This window comes from Physeter macrocephalus, chromosome 12 (genome assembly GCF_002837175.3).
Source record: "Physeter macrocephalus isolate SW-GA chromosome 12, ASM283717v5, whole genome shotgun sequence".
NCBI lineage: Eukaryota > Metazoa > Chordata > Mammalia > Artiodactyla > Physeteridae > Physeter > Physeter macrocephalus.
The window spans coordinates 48,703,576-48,716,286 of NC_041225.1; the positions used below are offsets into that span (position 1 = coordinate 48,703,576).

General features: G+C 45.2%; 1 protein-coding gene across 2 annotated transcripts in view; it reads left to right on the forward strand.

Annotated features, from left to right (window-relative positions):
* The first annotated feature begins 8,677 nt into the window (after positions 1 to 8,677).
* The window catches only part of LCLAT1 (lysocardiolipin acyltransferase 1), a 194,886-nt gene continuing 190,852 nt past the window's right edge, over positions 8,678 to 12,711 (forward strand). The window contains exon 1 of one of the 2 annotated variants that reach the window (XM_024118510.3): positions 8,678 to 8,862. The gene's annotated coding sequence lies outside the window, so the exon portion shown is untranslated. The remainder of the gene's footprint in view (positions 8,863 to 12,711) is intronic. The other variant, XM_055089096.1, reaches the window with a different exon arrangement.

Genomic DNA, 12,711 nt, shown 5'->3' on the forward strand with positions numbered 1-12,711 from the left:
CCCCCAGCCCCGCCCCCCATTCCCTGCATCTGTGCAGCGCTGTCCCCGCCTGAGCATCCCTCCCTCCTCGGAGCCCCTCCCCCTCGGCATCCGGGTGCAGTGGGTGAACCTTCCCCGTGGCCCAGGGCTGCGCTCGTTCCTCGCCACCTGTCCTCTGCCTCCACTCCTGGGGTCCTTGAGGATGGAGATGACACCCCCACGGGAGCGGTTCTGAACTAATCACTTGAGTTCATCAGGATTGGCTGGGACAAGCACGCAGCTCTCTGCTCACCTCCACGCTTTATCCGTCTTGTTCCACATCTTCAACGCCTTCCCTCTCTCTCTGTTCTCTCCAGCTGCTCCAATACTAACCATCCGCTAAGAACAAGCTCAATTCCCACCTCCTCCGTAAAGCCCTCCAGGACTACCCTCTGTTGATTCTTTTCCCTCTGAGATCCTAGAGCACGCTATACCAACCAGTTTTCAGGGGGAAATTCTTTGCCTCTCCTCCTGTGTGTTCATCTTTTCTCTCCAACTCGACTATAGCGTTCTTGAACGGAAATCAGTATTACCGAGTGACTGAATATACTTTTCACGAGTAAGAAAATCAACTTAGGATTTTTTAACTTTACAGTAATGCGAAAGCAATACGCATTCAGTAGAAACTACTTCGACTTTTGAATTTTGAGCTTTCCTCGGGCCCACCGTATGGGGAAAGACACTTCCTCCTGATGCTGGGTGGCAAAGCCCCAGCTCCCCACCAGCCACGCGACCACACCAGGAGACAGCGGATAGATGCAACCACCACGGACCCAGACAAGCACTCTGCTTGTCAGTACAGTAGTCAATAAATTACACGAGATGGTCAGCACTTTATTAAAAAATAGTCCTTGCATTAGATGATTTTGCCCAACTATAGGCTAACCTAGGTGTTCTGAGTGCACTGAATGTAGGTGAAGCTAAGCAGTGATGTTTGACACGTCAGGTGTATTAAATGCATTTTCAATTTATGATATTTTCAACTTACCATGGGTTTACTGGGACGTAACCCCATGGTAAGTTGAGGAAGATCTGTACAACAGAAGCAGCAGCCAAGGAACCAGTAGGAGAAATAATGGTTTTTATTTAAAGACAGTCACGGCATGGAAGCAACCTAAGTGTCCATCAACAGATGAATGGATAAAGAAGATGTGGCACATATATACAATGGAATATTACTCAGCCATAAAAAGAAATGAAACTGAGTTATTTGTAATGAGGTGGATAGACCTGGAGTCTGTCATACAGAGTGAAGTAAGTCAGAAGGAGAAAAACAAATACCGTATGCTAACACATATATATGGAATCTAAGAAAAAAATGTCATGAAGAGATTAGTGGTAGGACGGGAATAAAACACAGACCTACTAGAGCATGGACTTGAGGACATGGGGAGGGGGAAGCGTAAGCTGTGATGAAGTGAGAGAGTGGCAGGGACATATATACACTACCAAATGTAAAAGAAATAGCTAGTGGGAAGAAGTTGCATAGCACAGGGAGATCAGCTCGGTGATTTGAGGCCAGTTAGAAGGGTGTGATAGGGAGGGTGGGAGGGAGGGAGACACAAGAGGGAAGAGATATGGGAACATATGTATATGTATAACTGATTCACTTTGTTGTAAAGGAGAAACTAACACACTATTGTAAAACAGTTATACTCCAATAAAGGTTAAAAAAAAAAAAAATAAAAAAAATAAAATGGGTCAAGTCTCACCTTGACCTGACCGGGGAAGTTCAGGAGCTATAAAACAGAGAAAGGATTGTATGCCACAGGGGTTGCAGGTGCTGGCTCACAGCAGGGAGATTCTGCCTACGTGCGGAACCTGAGGTACTGGATTAAGGAGACAGAGAATATAAAGCTTGTTTAGGAGAATTTGCCAATAAGAGGCACATTCCCATCACATAGTGTTCAATAACATGGCAAGAGCTCTGGGACCCAGTTCTAATATACTGCTGGCATGGTTCTTGGAAGTTGGGAAAAAGCAATGACCACATTAAATAAAGCAGAGATGCCTTGGGACTTCCCTGGCAGTCCAATGGTTAAGACTCTGTGCTTCCACTGCAGGGAGCTCAGGTTTGATCCCTGGTAGGGGAAGTAAGATCCCGCATACAGCACAGTGCGGCCAAAAAAAAAAACAGAGATGTCAGAACCGTCATGGCAGAATGTGGATGTAGGAATCAAAAAGCTCCAAGAAGCAAGCATGCTAAAATGCATTGACCAAACAAGACTAGAAACCTTTCAGCTGACTGTTCTTCAAGAGGGCCAGGATAACTATCAAGATGATAGCAAATGTCTGGAAGGGGCACCAGCATCATTGAGCAGCTCAGTGGAGTTTGTCCTCTGCAGACCAGGGCTCATGCTGTCACAGAACAGAATCTTCTAGCAGCAGTGGAGATGACAGGATTCTAGAATAGCAGAGACAACTATGAGAAGCAATGGTGAACTTATTACCATAATGGACAGTAAGGTTGAAGCGGCAGCCAGGGGGACTGACCTGACCTATGGCAATGTCTAGTAGAGCGTGTATTTCTAGGGACAAGATAGATGGGCAGCCAGAAAGGGTACTGCTTAATACATAATAAGAAGAGATTAATAGTAGAAGACTGGGGTCAACATCACTCCAATAGAAAGTCATAATAACTTGCCTGATTTAAAGACCAGAGCCTGTTCTCAAACCTAGAATGCATGGACCAAAGGAGAGACTGGGTGTCTATGAGGAAGAACCTGGAACGCCAGGGCAAGTGTATACAGATTTTTTTCAGTCTTTCTCCAAAGTGATTTATGGTTGTTTCCTTGGATAACCACAGACTGGGAAAAGAGGGATAATCTGATATTTGAGGGATGTTGGATACAGGGTCTAAGTTGATGGGGATACCCAGGGGTCCAAAGCACCATCAGGCCCTCCTGTTAGAGGAGGGGCATATTGGAGTCAGATAATAAATGGAGTCTTCAGGTCTGTCTCTGAGTGGGTCCACTGGCTCTTCTTACCAACCTGGTGGTTGTTTCCTTGATTCCGAAATGTATGATTGGAATGGATGTACTTAGCAGTTGACAGAATCCTCACATTTTTCCTTGGTCTGTAGAGGAAGAGCTATTGTAGTAGGAAAAGCCAAGTAAAGCCCCTAGAACTGCATCTCCCCCGCCCCAATGAAGATAGTAAACCAAAACAGTATCACATCCAGAGGAAGATAACATTCACATAGGACAGAAAACATTCTACTTTTACAGTCTTGCTCCAAGGCTATGTTTATTTTCCTGTTTTCTGTCATAATATATTCCAAAGGGACCCGGACCATCTGGCCATTCCACAGAACATCACATTAGTCTATCACGGTGAAATATCATGTTACTTGGCCCCGATGAGCAATAAATGCAAGTAATCTGGATGTCTTGATGAGACACATGCTTTCCAGAGGGTGAATAAATCCCATAAAAATTCAGAAGCCTGCTACGTTGATGAAAAATTTAAATGCCAATTATTACTTTTAACATTTTGAGATAATTTTAGATTGATAGGAGAGATGCAAGAAGAAAACTGAGATTTTCTGCAGGTAGTTTACCCAGCTTGCGCTTATGTTAACATCTTATATAAGCACAGAACATATATCAAAACTAAAAAAATAACCTTGGTACAATACTATTATTTATAAAGCACAGAACTTATGTGGATGGTGAAGTAGACCAATGGTCTAAGGCATGCAAGGACATTTCCTCCCAAGTAAAGGACAACTTACAGTACCTTGTACCTTCTGCCACTAAGAAAGAATGCTTGGTAGATCTCTTCAGGTTGAGGTGGAAGGTGGCTAGTTTTAAGTAGGGCTCAGATCCATAAAGGACTCAGTAGCAGGTCCAGCCTCAGAACAAGCAGTCCTGCCATTTGGGCTCTGTCACCTGATACATCTCATGATACTAGAAGTATCTGTGGTAGAGAAAAGGCCAAGTGGAGTCTCTGGCAAGACCCAAAAGAAGAGTCACAGTGCGGCCCAATATGGTTCTGGAGAATGGCCATGCCAACTGTGGGAGAGAAACATACACATTTGAAAAGCATCTCCGGGGGATTCCCTGGCAGTCCAGTGGTTAGGACTCAGCGCTTTCACTGCCATGGTCCAGGTTCAATCCATGATCTGTGCACTAAGATCCTGCAAGCCATGCAGTGTGGCCAAAAAAAAGAAAAAGAAAAGCATCTCCTGGCATGCTACTGAGCCCTGATAGAAGCTGAACATCTCATGGGGCATCAAGTGACCATGCAACCCAAACTGCCCATCATGAATTGCATAATAGCAGGCCCACCACCTCATAAGTGTGGGCAGGCCTAGCAACAATCTTTTCAAATGGAAGTGGTGCATTGGGAATGAGTTTGAGCAGGTTCAGAGGACACACGTAAGCTGCATGAACGGATGGCCCAGATCCCGTTTCTCCTACCACTGCTGTACCCACACCTCTTCCTTAATCCATGGGGAGTTCTCTTGACCAGAGGATGGAGGCGGAAAAGCCTGACCTTCGTTGAAGACTGATAGGTTTGGTCTGTGGATACAAGAGGAAAATGGATTACTGCTTCACTGCAGACCTCCTGAAGGTGAGAGTAATTATCCCAATGGGCAGGGTTTAGGCCTGTGTTACTGGTCATCTATTTTGTGTGGGAGAGAATTGGCTCAAGAGAAGGATATACATGGACACTGGCAGTGGCAAATGGCTTAGCTGGCTCGTCAGTGGTTCTGGAAGGAGCAAGCTTGGAAGACTGGAGACAGGAAAACCTGGGGTAGAGACCTAAGGGCGTGAACATAAATTGTGAGAATCTTTGTATCATATGCTAATGATCCCCAAAGAACATTCAACACAGCTTGGCAGAAGAGTTAGGATTAAGGGCAACAAAATACTAAAATCCTTGTAGTATTTTTTTTTAAATTTATTTAATTTATTTATTTATGGCTGTGTTGGGTCTTCGTTTCTGCGCGAGGACTTTCTCTAGTTGTGGCAAACGGGGGCCAGTCTTCATCGCGGTGTGCGGGCCTTCCACTATCGTGGCCTCTCTTGTGGCGGAGCCCAGGCTCCAGACGCGCAGGCTCAGTAATTGTGGCTCACAGGCCCAGTTGCTCCGCGGCATGTGGGATCTTCCCAGACCAGGGCTCGAACCCGTGTCCCCTGCATTGGCAGGCAGACTCTCAACCACTGCGCCACCCCTTGTAGTATTTTGTTGAGTGAACGTGTAACCGAAAGTGGGGTCCAGCTGCTCACCGCTCAAAAGCCAATAGAGGCAAGGTTGGTGGAAAGGAAAGTTTGCTTTATTTTGGACGCCAGCAACAGCAGGGGTTGGGGCAGACACCTGTCCAAAGGCCAACTCCCACCGCCCCCCCCACCCCCACCCCCGCCTCCCCGCCCAACAATCAGGGGGTAAGAGTTTTTATAGACAGAGGCAGGGGGCCACATGCCGAAACAGCACAGTCATCTCTGACAGTCATCCTGAAATTGGTCATCGGTGGTCTGACCAGAGTCATCTTGATTGTTTTAAGTACAATTAATCTTTAGTCCCAGGGTCGGTTTGTTCCCACTTCCTTGAGGCCAATTCTCAGAATTGTGGCAGCTTATGCCATGACTACATTCTGGCCATCATGTACTTAACTTCTTCCATCTGGTGGGGCTTTCAGTATCAGACAGCTCACAGGCTATGGCTCAGAGTATTATCTCTAGCCCTTGAGAAGGAACTAAGCATCCTTGACTTTGTTTAATGACTAAACTATTATTATTTGGTCTCCTTTGACTGTTTTCCTTTGTTTCTGCATTTTCCCACTTTTCTGATTAAACTTATTCTTTGGCTAAAATTTTTCTACAGAAAAAAGGCAGGTGGAGGACATGGGCGGGGAAGGAACATAGGGTCCTGCTCTGTTTCAAAGGGGGATAGGAGGGTCTTTTGGTATTTATAACAAGCCTCTCTGAACCTGTGTTTATGCTAGTGAGTTGATTCTGGGAGCATGGAGGCTCGATGTCAGAGAAACCAACCCTGAGATTAGAGGGTTGGAACTTTCAACTCCACCCTTCAACCTCCAGGGAGGGGGGTGAGTTAATCATTAGTGGTCACTGATTTAATCAGTCATGCCTAGGTAATGAAATCTCCATAAAAAACACTGACAACAGGGTTCTGAGAGTTTCCTGGCTGGTGTAATCAGGGAGGTGCTGGGAGGGTGACACACGCAGAGGGGGAATGAAAGCTCTGAGTACCCTCTCCGCAACCCATACCTTGCCCTACATGTCTCTCCCATTTGACTGTTCCTAAGTTGTATCCTTTATAATAAACCAGTAAATGTAAGTAAAGCGTTCTCCTGAGTTCTGTGATCTGTTCTAGCAAATTGGACCTTGAGCAGGGCATTGTGGGATGCCCCGATTTACAGCCAGTTTGTCATAAGTACGCAAGGCCCAGACGTTCTCTCTTTTTTTTCTTTTTTTGGCCACACCGTGCAGCATGTGGGATCTTGCTTTCCCGACCAGGGATCGAACCCGTGCACCCTGCAGTGGAAGTGTGGAGTCTTAACCACTGGACCACCAGGGAAGTTCTGAGACCCAGACTTTCTATTGGTGTCTGAAGTGGGAAGCAGTTTTGTGGAACTAAGCCCTTAATCTGTGGGGTCTGCATTAATTCCAAGCAGTTAGTGTCAAAACTGAATTACATTGCAGGACACCTAGCTGGTGTCCACAGAGAACTGGAGAACTGCTTAGTGTGGAGAAGCCACACATGTGGTGGGTGTCAGAAGCAGTTTGGGTAAAAAAGAGCTAATACCATCAGACTCCATAATTTTGACCCTTTCCTTCAGGTTCTACCACTCCACCCTCCAAAAAAGCCTAAGGCTAGGAAAGTGAAATAGAGAAGAAACGAGGATGACTCATCAAGTCAGTTAAACTTTATTCAGCATCTGCTGTATTCAAATGTGTGGTGTTCTCTTTCGCAGTTGGCACCGTCTGTTTTAGGAGTTTCGGGATGCAAAGATAAACTATTATATAATCCCTTCTTTCAAAACCCATCTCCAATGCCTTCAGGGTTTTCCCGCTGGCCTCTCACATCAAGAAAGTTAAAACTTGTAGGGGTCGGGGGAAGAAACGAATTTAGAGAACTTTTATATTAGTGATCTTATTTTACAGATAAAAAACGAGGCCTAAGTTCACAGGGGTAATTGACAGAGTTGGCTTTTGTATTGGTGTTTCCCTCTGTTGTTTATTTTCATTTTCTAACACAATTTCAGCAAATCTTAAAATATTTCAATATTTCTGAACAAAATTGGAGAGTCTGTGAAGCTGATTTATAAAAAGAACAAGGGAACTTTTGATTCACAGAAAGCTCTGGAATATATATATATATATATATATATATATTTTTTGGCTGCGACGCATGGCTTTCGGGACCTTCGTTCCCTTACCGGGGATTGAACCCAGGCCCAGGCAGTGAGAGTGCCAAGTCCTAAACACTGGACTGCCAGGAAATGCCCATGGAATATAATTTAGCTATACTGAAGCTATGCATCCCAAACCTAGATGTTCATTATTGTTACACTACAAATATATGAGGACAGGAATCTTGTACTTTGAAAAAAAAAAATCATCCCCTTCTGTGCCTTGTTGAATAAATGAATAAAACACATAAACATATGTAAAGTGGCTAAGTGTGTGATGGGTGGCTATGTTTATGCTTTTTAGGATTTTAATTCAGTGAATCTTTGTTGAAGACTTGCAGGAGGAAGGCATCGTGTAGGAAATGAAAAGGTTTAATCACAGTCCCCACCATTATGGAGCTTTAGAGTTTAGTAGGTTAGGGGACAGATGTCCCACCGTAGAAAGTGCTGAACGCCTTTTATGAGGGTTATCATGAAAGTACTGCGTATGCTCAGAGGAGGGAAAGTTTCCCTAGGACTGGGGAAGCTATATGCTAGGGAGAGCTTGGTGCTGCGCGTCAGGAACCTGAGCTCTAGAACTGGTTCTACTACTGATTTGCCCCTGTAGGTTAGGCTTTGTGGACAAAGAATATCACCAGCCATTTCAATAAACAAAGGATGTTGTGGCCATCAAGCCATCAGCCAACACAGTTGCCGCCCCTCCCCCGCACCGTGCACCCTGAGGGAGTTCAGGATGGAAAAAAACCAGGATACTGGCCCTAGACAGTTGAGGTGCATTTCAAAGGAATGATTTTGATGAGCCCAGACTCTTGCATCTTTCCATAGGTAGAAAAGTGCTAACTTCATTAACTTGAGATGTCTGGTTTTTAATGAACAGCATAGTCCCTCAGAGCGATCTGAGAGGCTGCCTTTTAGGCTTAAGTCCTCAGTATGTTCGTCCAGTAAAACATAATTCTCAATTTTTAGGTTGTGCCTTTCTTGTCAGTCCACAGTTTGTAAATTAAACTCCCCAGATATCTAGTGTCACTTTGAAACTCCAGGGGTTAGAGGGACCATTAGGTTGCCTGGGACAATGCCCTCCGGCATTCCCTATTTCTTATTGCTACTCGCCCCTACACCCCCTCGCTCTGTGGGTCCCTCCTCTCCTGGAGGCGGGCCGGAAATGAGCGTGGTCACTTTAAGGGAGCCCTCAGTGTCGCGCGCCCGGGGAGCCCCAGGCGGGGGAGCAGAGGCGGGGCTCCGGGGACCCGGGCTTCTCACGCAGCCGGGGACGCCGCTGCCTCAAGGCGCTCGCAGCCAATCAGGATGGAGCCTGCCGGGACGCATTACAAGGGCGACTGGCCCGAAGACTCCCGCTTCGGGATGAATTAGCGGCGGGTTCTGCACGGAGGTTGTGACCCCCAGGGATTCTCCAGTTCGCCCACGCGCTCCCCACGGCGTCGCGCGTGGTCCTCTGCTGGTCACAGGTGAGAAGCTGGAACCGTCAGGTGGGGTTTACGGCACGGGGAAAATGGCGGCGGCGGCCGGGGGATCCTGGGTCGGCGGAGGGGGAGCAGCCCCATGGGCTTTTCCACCCGAGCCGCGGGCCTCCCTGGGCTGCGGCCCCCTGTAATGGTTACTTGACGGGGAATTGGGGTCACCACGCGGGTGGCGGCGCCGCCGGCTCAGGTGAGAGGAGGCGCGGGGAAGCGACTCCCGGAGGCTAGCGGAGGCGTCGGGGGCCGCGGGGCGGCCCGGGCCGGGTCGACGTGGCCGCGGGAGGAGGAGGGCCAGGTATCTGACAGGTGTTTACAAAAGAGCACCAAGACCTTCCTGCTCCAGATCGGGGCGGGTCCTGAAGCTGCACCGCTGCGAACACAGTCCAGGCTCTGCCACTGTTAAATCAGATGTGCCAAAGGTCCCAAGTGGCCGCCACGTGCGAGGCTTGGACGTGAGCTGTGGAGGGACAGGGCTGGATCTGGCTTATTTGTGTATCCTCCAGGCACCTGCCTGTAGGTGCCAGAGTGGCAGTGCCACGAAAGGAAAGGTAGGCCCTAGCCAGGGGCTGATGTCAAGTCTGATCGTCAAGGTGAATCTGAGCTCCTAGTTGTCCATTTGAAGGGAAGAAATAAAAAGTTCGGGCGCTTAGCTGTTGGAGAGACGTTTTGCTTCCTTGTATTAACCTGGTTCCGGTGGGTTCCCCGGGAGCATTGCCTCTGCCTTCGAAGTTCATTAACTCTATTCCGTGTGCACTTGGCTGCATGTTAAGACTGAGGATTGACATTCAGTTGAAGCCCAGGAATGTAATGAAGATAAGTATAGGTGAAAGTGATAACAGTAATGAAATTTTGTCCATTCATGTAGGTCCCTTATTTGAGCAAAGACCTGTCATGAAGTATAACTAGTTGGGTTAGTTTTCGAAAAACTGTCTTGATGAAAGCCCTTTTTGCAAAACTGTTATGTTTTTGAGAGTAAAAGAAAAAGATTCATTAAAATTTTTTTTTCCTTTTTTTTTTTTAAGTTCCTATTGCTACATTGTACTTTGATGTGACAGGTAGATTAAGTGACTTTTGTTTTTGGTAGCAGCCTTAATTTTGTGGAGTGCCTTGTTCTGTTATTGAGAAAGCACAGTGGCACTTTTTGTTTATCAGTAGTTGTCTTTGGACTGCCTGCTATGCATCAGGCACTGTGAAAATGAGGCTTTTCTTACCTTTTAATTTGAGCAAATGGTGGTCCATTTCTTCCCACCAGGTGCTTAGTCTGGCTGTTGCTGACAACCAAGGGTAAACAATGGGGAAAACCCAAAAGAATCTTTCTAACACACTGCATCTGTGGAGATTTAGTCAGTTTAGTCTGGGGCTGGGGTTAGGTGTAGTTTCTAGTTCTTACTCTGCCACCTAAAATAGCTTAGGGAAATCATATGACCTCTCTTATCAGTACTTTATCTCTGAAATGGACAAAGTGATTCTCCAAGCAATCTCACTGTGCTGTTGTGAAAAAAAAAAAAAAGTATATGTAAAGGGGCTTAAAAAAGTTAAAAGCACTGTGTTGACAGTTGATATTTGTTACTATGCATTTACTCCTCAGGCACTGTTCCAAGAGCCTTATAAGGGCTCACTCACCCAGCAACATTGTTTATCATCTTTGTTTTACACCTGTGGAAGCTGAGGCACATTGAAGTTTCAAGTTATTTTCCCCAAATTGCAAGACTAGCATTATGATGCCAGACTATGTTCTTAACCACCATGCATACCATCTTCCTGTATCATGCAGATGTGATATGTGTAAAGGTGATATATATGAACAGACTTTCAATGAAGTAATTTTGTTTGTGGTCTTTTAGTTGTATAAATAAATAATAACTGATTCATTCCCTTGGCATCCAGTAGTGATTTATATGGTGATGATTCCAGTTACTTTGGTTAAGTGGTATATTCATCCCACCATTGATGCCCATTATTTTTAAAAGTTTTTTTTAAATTAATTTATTTAATTTATTTATTTTTGGCGGCGTTGGGTCTCTTGCTGCGCGCGGGCTTTCTCTAGTTGCGGTGTGCGGGCTTCTCATTGTGGTGGCTTCTCTTGTTGCGGGCCACGGGCTCTAGGCGCACGGGCTTAAGTAGTTGTGGCATGCGGGCTCTAGAGTGCAGGCTCAGTAGTTGTGGCTCACGGGCTTAGTTGCTCCACGGCATGTGGGATCTTCCCGGACCAGGGATCGAACCCGTGTCCCCTGCATTGGCAGGCGGATTCTTAACCACTGTGCCACCAGGGAAGTCCCTAAAAGTATTTTAAAGCAAAGAGTTGTTACTAATTTCTAACAGGAAGCACAAATCTATAATTGAGGAAGGTTTTAGTTTTTCTTTTTTAACATCTTTATTGGAGTCTAATTGCTTTACAATGGTGTGTTAGTTTCTGTTTTATAACAAAGTGAATCAGTTATACATATACATATGTTTCCATATCTGTTCCCTCCTGCATCTCCCTCCCTCCCACCCTCCCTATCCCACCCCTCTAGGTGGTCACAAAGCACCGAGCTGATCTCCCTGTGCTATGCGGCTGCTTCCCACTAGCTATCTATTTTACATTTGGTAGTGTATATATGTCCATGCCACTCTCTCACTTTGTCACAGCTTACCCTTCCCCCTCCCCATATCCTCAAGTCCATTCTCTAGTAGGTCTGCATCTTTATTCCCCTCTTACCCCTAGGTTCTTCATGACATTTTTTTTTTCTTAGATTCCATATATATGTGTTAGCATACGGTATTTGTCTTTCTCTTTCTGACTTACTTCTGTATGACATTACAGAAGTATGTATGACATTACATTCTGTATGTATTACTTCTGTCATACTCTGTATGACAGACTCCAGGTCCATCCACCTCACTACAAATAACTCAGTTTCATTTCTTTTTATGGCTGAGTAATATTCCATTGTATGTATGTGCCACATCTTCTTTATCCATTCATCTGTTGATGGACACTTAGGTTGCTTCCATGTCCTGGCTATTGTAAATAGAGCTGCAATGAACATTTTGGTACATGACTCTTTTTGAATTATGGTTCTCTCAGGGTATATGCCCAGTAGTGGGATTGCGGGATCGTATGGTAGTTCTATTTGTAGTTTTTTAAGGAACCTCCATACTGTTCTCCATAGTGGCTGTATCAATTTACATTCCCACCAGCAGTGCAAGAGGGTCCCCTTTTCTCCACACCCTCTCCAGCATTTATTATTTCTAGAGTTTTTGATGATGGCCAATCTGACCGGTGTGAGATGATATCTCATTGTAGTTTTGATTTGCACTCCTCTAATGATTAATGATGTTGAGCATTCTTTCATGTGTTTGTTGGCAATCTGTATATCTTCTTTGGAGAAATGTCTATTTAGTTCTTCTGCCCATTTTTGGATTGGGTTGTTTGTTTTTTTGTTATTGAGCTGCAAGAGTTGCTTATAAATTTTGGATATTAATCCTTTGTCAGTTGCTTCATTTGCAAATATTTTCTCCCATTCTGAGGGTTGTCTTTTGGTCTTGTTTATGGTATCCTTTGCTGTGCAAAAGCTTTTAAGTTTCATTAGGTCCCATTTGTTTATTTTTGTTTTTATTTCCATTTCTCTAGGAGATGGGTCAAAAAGGATCTTGCTGTGATTTATGTCATAGAGTGTTCTGCCTATGTTTTCCTCTAAGAGTTTGATAGTGTCTGGACTTACATTTAGATCTTTAACCCATTTTGAGTTTATTTTTGTGTATGGTGTCAGGGAGTATTCTAATTTCATACTTTTACATGTACCAGTCCAGATGGACTTGGAGTCTGTCATACAGAGTGAAGTAAGTCAGAAG